General features: G+C 53.9%; 1 long non-coding RNA gene across 1 annotated transcript; it reads right to left on the reverse strand.

Annotated features, from left to right (window-relative positions):
* Nucleotides 1-3,290: 3,290 nt before the first annotated feature.
* On the reverse strand, nt 3,291-3,731 carry LOC309352403. Its single transcript, XR_014161301.1, has 2 exons — nt 3,619-3,731; nt 3,291-3,585 (listed from the first exon to the last, which is right to left on the reverse strand). It is a non-coding gene; the product is annotated as an uncharacterized lncRNA (long non-coding RNA).
* Between the last annotated feature and the right edge of the window lie 3,386 nt (nt 3,732-7,117).

Here is a 7,117-nt window from a genome sequence, read left to right on the forward strand (position 1 = left end):
ACCTGAAGTGCATCCCATTTTCAGTTTGGTTTCTCAAAGGCCCCCCAGCTTGTTCAGACTGCCCCCCCCCCCGGACTGGAGTCTGGGCCCAGGAGGGGTTCCCTTGCCTTCTCCATCTGCTCTCCTCTCTTCCCACAAGGCGGATGTAGGTGGGCGGCACATGGGCCCTCATGCCGGGAGAAGTGGAGGAGGGTTTCCTCTCTCTTCAGAAAGCAGCTGCAGGTGGAAGCTGGAGGTGGCTGGGGCCCAGTGGCAGAGTTAGCTGCATGGGCGCCCAGAGCAGGAGCCATGCAGTGCACCAGAGGGGGAAGGTGATCCGCTGCATGGGGGCGGGGCAATCCGCGCACGGTGGCAGCAGGATCCTCTGCTCATAGCTGCAGAGGGGGCGGCATGATTATCTGATTGTGGTGGCGGTGCAATGGCACCGGCTCGCACCGCCACGCCCGGAGGTGACAGGGCAAGCCCCCCGTGGGGTGCCTTTTTGACACCCCCTCAGAGATTGCACCTGGGTCGGACCACCCCACCCCACCCCAACCCCCTTTGTCCGCCAGTCCTGGGGCCGCCCTTGATTCAAGGTAATAAGATGCACTTGAGTCCAGAATCCAAACCTGCCTGAAGATCCTTTCTGAAATCTGGGCTTGGGGGTGAGAAACATCACCTGCAAAGATCCACTGCCTATTCAGGGAGCCTTGACTGAAAGGGCTTCTTTTGAGATCACCACCCGCTCGGTTCTCTCCTCTCTGCGTTTGGCACAGGCCTGGTTTTCCTAGGTGTGAGCTTCACCCCCCCGGAGGAGGTGGCAGTGATCAAGGCCGGGTTGTGGGAGCTGCTGGCCCTGGCATCCGAGTCCCAGCTGCCTGGGCCCTTGGCAGGATGCGCAGAACATCTTTAATCACACTCTCTGTGCATTTGCAGCCCTGCAATGGCTGCCCAGGGAGCCTCTGGATTCTGGGCTGCCGTTTAATTCTCTCCTCCTGATTTACTGTGCATGGGCTTCCTGTCAGACTTGGTTTGCTGGCCTGCCAGAAGGAGCTTGCTTGCTTGCAGTGATGGATTGTCCCCCACCCGCCGGGGGCTGTATGCGTCTGTGCGTGAGAGAGAGAGAGAAAGATGATCTACTGTGCCGCAGGGAAGACTGAATTTGCTGCCAGTTCCGGGCCCAAGGGGTGCAGAGGCTGCTGCAGTTGGCACTGGTGCAATCCAGACGGTTGCTTTGACTGTGACACCTCTCCCTCTTTCCAAGGAAGAAAAGCATAGACACCATCCAGCCTGTGAGATTATTCCGCCATAATTTATTTACTAAAATACTTGTAGACTGCTGTGCCATTTTTTAAAAAACCAAAGCAGTTTACAGCAATAAAAACATTAAGCAATAAACCCATTAAAATGTTTAGCACAGGCTTCAATTAACCATTAGCCACTTGGGACCACTTTCCCTACGAGATCGCCTATCGCCCTATGTGCCCACTTGGCTGCATTTGTAAGAAGTTGGTCTTTTAGTGTGGCAGCACCTACACTTGGGAACTCCCTGCCTATTGACGTCAGGCGGACACCCTCCCTGCGCGTTTTTCGGCACCTGCTAAAAGCCTCTCGCTGCTGCTGGGCTCTTCTGTTGTCTGGGGTGGGAGAGCAGTCACTGCAGCCACTTCCAGGGACCTGGTGAGGCCAGAGAGAGAGGGAGGCCAGGTCTCTGCCACAGCACAGCTGTTTTCTTTCTTTGGTAGACCAGAGACAAAAGTCCTCCCAGGTGCTGGCTGGGCACAGAGCTGGATGAGTCCCTGACCCCAGCCTTGGTTTCTGGCGCATTTACTGCCGTGCTTCTCCAATACTGACATAATCCCTGCAAAATGAACCTTATGCACAGAACCAACCAAACCACATTCAAATATAAAACAAGTGCATTGTTTTATATTTCTTCTGTTCTTCCTCTTCACCATTTGCCTGAAAGCAAACGTCCTCTTTTTAGCTTGCCGAGAGAATGTCAGGTTTGGTGGGGTAATTTCCCCCGCCATCCTTCTACCCAAACTTGTGTCCGTTGAATTCTTTGGTCCCTTTCATACACACCCAAAGCCTTTCAGCCGGCTGGTGTTGCAGAGGGAAGTGGCTTCTGTTATCCGCTCAGGGGAGGGGAGATGCTTCAGGGTGACACAGGCCCCTTTTTTGTCCTCTTCACATGATTTCATCATCTTCGCACGCTAAAGTTAGCAGGAAGGTGTGAGGAGGAAGCTGTGGAACAACTGGGCGCTCCTGGGTTGCCAAGCTAGTCAGGGCCGCCCAGGTTGGGTGGCTTGGGGGAAGCTGCTCTGCTGAGACCCTCTGATGAATGCCCCACACCATGTCCTGCCTGGTAGGTATAATAATAATAATAAATAATAATAATAATAATAATTTATTATTTGTACCCTGCCCATCTGGCTGGGTTTCGCCAGCCACTCTGGGCGGCTTCCACAGAGACCAAAAATACACTAAAATGTCATACATTAAAAACTTCCCTGAACAGGGCTGCCTTAAGATGTCTTCTGAATGTCAGGTAGTTGTTTAGGTAAAGGTAAAGGACCCCTGGACGGTTGAGTCTAGTCCAAGGTGACTCTGGGGTTGCGGCACTCATCTCACTTTCAGGCCAAGGAAGCTGGCATTTGTCCAGACAGCTTTCTGGGTCATGTGGCCAGCAGGACTAAACCTCTACTGGCGCACAGAGGACTGTGATGAGTGCCAGAGCACATGGAAATGCCATTTACCTTCCCACCACAGTGGTACCTATTTATCTAATTGCACTGGCGTGCTTTCGATCTGCTAGGTTGGCAGGAGCCGGGACAGAGCAACGGGAACTCACTCTGTTGCGGGCATTCGAACCACTGACCTTCCGATCGGCAAGCCCCAAAGGCTCAGTGGTTTAGACCCCAGCGCCACCCGCATCCCTGCCTGGATCTGGTTCCCGTCAGAAGGAGGGCACACCCTGCCCACTGGAACAGGCACAAGCCTCCTGCTTCCCAGAGCGCAGCTGTATGTGGCTGCTCTCCCACCAGCCCTGGAATCTCTCCAACCACTTAAATCCCACCCCCCCCTTGACCGCCGACTTTTTGCCGTTTTGTGAGGGGTGCTTCTTCCCCAAGTGCGGTGCAGTCTTCCTTTCTGCTGCTGCTGCACCTGCTGGATTCATACCTGCCTGGTTAGCAGGAGCACCTCCTTCCCCCTCTCCCGAGCGTGTCTCCTGCATTACTGCCCCCCCTCCGTACAATCAATTGATAGTTTACTTGATGGCTCCATTTTAATACAGTGGGTGCCCCCGATTACTTTGGCAGCAGATTTATTTTAAATAAAAAAATCAAAATACAAGTAGCTTATAAAAACTGCAGTTGACAGGCGGCTCCGTGGGAAAGGAGCTGTTTGAGGTGCGTGAGAGAGAAAGAAAGGGGAGCACCCTCCTGCAGGAGGAGAAATGACCTAACAGAAGGCAGGGGGCTGAGTTATCCTTTAGAATTGTCTTTCTCCTTGCATGGAAAGGGGTGCATTTGAATGCATAAATCAGCTGGAACCTATTGGATTTAATTGACGTGTTAAGATTTCTTTAACTGATGAGAGGCACTTCTGCCTGCTCTGAAACCTCCTTCCTGAAACAGCGCAGCTGCTCCTCCCAGAAGGAATAAATGTGGGCCTTTCTGTTGCCAGGTGGAATCCTGCAAATATTTGGATTGTGAAATGTCTTTTGCTCAGACTGGAAAAAGATGTTTTTGAAGTTAATCGGTGGAGAATTCTCCAGCAGATGTTAAGAAGCTCTGCCTTGCTTTCCTGTGGCTCCCTTGCCCTCTGTGCAGGATACCAGCCTTCATTGCACTCCCCCCCCCAAGACAAAGGGGCCACCTCCATACTTCTCTCCAGCATGATCTTCTTGTACCAGAAGTAGCTCTTGTGCCAAGGGAACAATTCTGAAGGAAGGGTCTTCTTCTTCCAGTTTGCAGGTGGGGGAGAGGCAGCAGCTCCAGTGGACGTCACCCCAGCCCCCTACCCCCTGGAAGGGCAACCCACACAGCGACCCCCTCCTACACCCAAGGACAGGGGGCTGCTGCTGCTGCTGCTGCTGCCCTGCGTGAGATGCCAACTTGCTGGGGGGCTGGAACAGCCCTGATCAGCAAAAGAAGGGGCTCTCTTTGCCTGCTCCCGTGGGCAAAGGGCAGGTCTGGTGCCATCTGCTGTGCCCCCAAGGAAAGAGGCCTAGAGGACGGGTTGGTTTGCTTCAGACAATGTGGATTTTAGCACCTGCATTCCTGCTGCTGTGGAGACATTTCACCCCAACAGACCACGTTTTTGCATTTCATTGGCTGTTTTGTTCTAGTGGTTTATTTGGGGATTGGGTGAGATACAAATCTAGCTCTAAAATAAAAAATAAACACCCCCTCCGTGCTTGGGAAGTGGTGTGGGCTCTGCACTGAGCTCTGACATGAGCCCCCCTCCCTCAGTGGCAGCCTCCCACAGCCCCCTCTTTGGCCTGCCCAGTCCAGCATCCTGACCGGGAGAACAGCTGCCTGCTTCACTGCCCCTCAGAGAGGTCAGAGAGCAGCCTTTACCCAGGGAAGGGGGCAGCCTTCTTGGGGCAACCTTGGCTGGGTATTTGAAACAGATGGGTGGGTGTCTGTGAGTGGGGAGCCCCCTTGAACTCCCAGTGGAGGCTAAAAGGGGTCACTGGCAGAAAAGCTCCTGGTGCTTGTCCTCTCCTTCCGCCCCCATCGCCCCCAGTGGGCTCCTGCCTGGGCACATGCCCTTCTGGTGGGCTCCAGCGAGCAGCCCTGAGATGCCACAACAGCAGCCGCTCAACTGATGGGCCCCCCAATTCTTCCAACAGGCAACTCTCCTCCCTGCCCCCTCAGCCTTTTGGGTAGGATGTTGTGGTCCCACAGAGGATGGGGGGGGGCACTTTACAAACACTGCCCCTGCTTCCACTCCCTGTTTCCTCTGCCATGTGACTGGCAGCTGCCAGAGCCATGTCCAGCTGTGCAGAAGGGCTTTGCCAGTGTCCCTTCCTGCCCTGAAGCCTCTTCCAGAGGAGAATTGGAAGGGTCAGGTGAGTGCCAGCAAGAGTCCTGGGGAAGAAGATGGAGGCCCGGGAGGGAGGGAGGGAGGGAGGGAGGGAGGGGGAATCGGCAGGTGTGGTGAATGTGCAGCACCCTTGGCGCCGGCTGCCCAGAGTGGCCTCTGGGCTATGAGCCCTTTTGCACCCAGCACTTGGGGCAGCTGCCTCTCTGCCCTCCATGCCTGGCACAACCAGGCTTGCTTTGGGGAAGGGCCATGACTCAGTGGGTAGAGGGTGTGCCTTGCACTCGGAGGTGAGGCTAAGACTCACCCTTGTGTGAAATCCTGGAGAGCCTTGATGCACCAGAGGCCTGACTCGGTATAAGGCAGCTTACGTCTTGCTGCTTTCAACCTATTTTCTCTCTCTTGCCTCTTGCCTCCTTCTTGGCAGCTGCCACTTGCCTCTTTGCTAGAACGAGAGATAACCTGGTCGCAGTGTGGCCCTCAGGGGCCTCTATCCCCACTTGCAGCTGCCACTCTCCACACCCGTGTGGGAGAATCTGCAGCCCAAATCACAAAAAGTCACAAACAGGGGACTCTTTGATGTCCTAGCCTCTAAACCCGGCTTTCTCAAACTCGGCCCTCCAGATGTTTTGAGACTACAATTCCCATGATCCCTAGCTAGCAGGACCAGTGGTCAGAGATGATGGGAATTGTAGTCTCAAAAAGATCTGGAGGGCCGAGTTTGAGGAAGCCTGCTATACTTCTTCCTGTCACTATTCGCTCTTTTTCCTAATTGCACTGGGGAGAGACGTTTCTTTGCTCCTCCTCCAGAGAGAAAATCTCCATTTTGAACTGGATATTTGTAACATTTCAGGATTATTGCCTGTCTTATTTATACCACTGTATCTGCTGAACCCTGGCAAGACTTTTGATGTGAGTAAACCTTGCATTTTTCTTGTTTGCTAGACAATCTGAGAGCAATGTCTTTGTTAAGCGGGAAACATAATGGGAGAAAATAATCCAAGTTACCTAAGAATTCCTAGATATCATAATTGTTCTGGAAAGTTATGCAACCACCTGTCCTTATAGCTTCTAGAAATAAGGATAGTGATTTTTCACCCTGCTGAAATAGGTATTTGGAAGTATAATTGCCAAATAAAATATCCTCTCCCACTTCTCTAAATCCATCCAACGCTCTGTTGCCTTTACTCCTCTCCAAGCAGCTGCTCTCCTTTTCACCTGAAGCAGCGGCGTAGCGTGGGTTGTCAGCACGGCAAGTAATTTGCGCCCCCTAACCTGTGAATTTGCGCCCCCTAACCTGTGGGTTGTCAGCAAGGCAAGTAATTTGCGCCCCCGGGGAAGGCAAGTAATTTGCTCCCCCTAACCTGTGGATTTGCGCCCCCTAACCCTAACCCCCAGATGTTGCGCCCGGTGCAGCCGGCCCCCCCTGCACCCCCCACGCTACGCCACTGACCTGAAGGTTGGATCCCATAGCTTTCCTGGCATTGCTTCTAAAGTAGGAAGCCGGCTGTGGGGAGCTGGCCTGAATGGTCCATCTAGCATCCGTCTGCAGCAATGGCCTGGGGCAGACTCCCTGGGGCTGTGGGGCTTCTAGCTTTTGCTGTGGTGCCAGCTGTGACTGCTGGCCTGGGACCTTCCAGCGCAGGGGCAGGAAACATCTCCAGCCCTTCAGCTCCCTGACTTCACTCACAATTGCTGGCCTTGCTGGCTGCTGGGAATCAGAGTCCCTCAATGCCTAGCTCAGTGGTTCTCAACCTGTGGGTCCCCAGATGTTGTTGGACTACAATGCCCATCATCCCTGAGCCCTGGCCTTGCTAGCTAGGGATGATGGAAGTTGTAGTCCAAGGACCCACAGGTTGAGAACCACTGGCCTAGAGGGACATGGGAGGGGGTCCCTCCTGCACTCCCACCAGCCAGGCACTTTCCAAGGCATAGGCAGGATTTGTGAGTGAGAGTGTTGCATGTGCGTAGCTCACTGTGTAGCCAAAGGCACCTTGGAGAGGGAAGGTGGAAGGCTTTGTGACATGCTTGGCAAAGAGGAGTGCCCAGCAGAAGGCAAGCGGGGGGTCGGACGGGGGACACTCCT

Source organism: Podarcis erhardii, assembly GCF_964252035.2.
Source record: "Podarcis erhardii genome assembly, chromosome: 11".
NCBI lineage: Eukaryota > Metazoa > Chordata > Lepidosauria > Squamata > Lacertidae > Podarcis > Podarcis erhardii.